This window comes from Penaeus monodon, chromosome 21, assembly GCF_015228065.2.
Source record: "Penaeus monodon isolate SGIC_2016 chromosome 21, NSTDA_Pmon_1, whole genome shotgun sequence".
Lineage (NCBI taxonomy): Eukaryota > Metazoa > Arthropoda > Malacostraca > Decapoda > Penaeidae > Penaeus > Penaeus monodon.
The window spans coordinates 4,017,570-4,017,986 of NC_051406.1; the positions used below are offsets into that span (position 1 = coordinate 4,017,570).

The window sequence follows — 417 nt, forward strand, 5'->3', positions numbered from 1 at the left end:
GTGACGAACTTTACACCAACTCGTAAACCAGCCTCGTAATTTGTCTTTAAATGAAGAGCCTGTCCAGACTGTTCCTAATAATTGCCCTATTCCTTATTTATGTTGTTACTGTATAAGAAAGTTTAGTTTTTAAACTGAATACATGATTCAAGCCATCTGTATGGCCTCAGCACTTTTGTTGCACTGGCAAACAGAACATTTCCATCATATAATTTGGTGATTCTTTACAAATTTAAAACTATATTCCTGTTGTTTTTTGTGAATTTTGAACAATTCTGACCAATATCTGTTGGAAAATTGCACATTAAAGAAATATATTTCATGAATTACTGTTGGATTCTAAGCAGCTTTGGGTGTTGCTTTCTACTGAAATCAAGTTTCATCATATTTGTATCTCTTGACTGCCCAGCCCCACCA

General features: G+C 34.3%; 1 protein-coding gene across 1 annotated transcript in view; it reads left to right on the forward strand.

The window, feature by feature from the left end:
• LOC119586124 (longitudinals lacking protein, isoforms H/M/V-like) overlaps positions 1-417 on the forward strand; it is a gene marked incomplete in the record, with an annotated part of 9,847 nt that overhangs the window by 1,226 nt on the left and 8,204 nt on the right.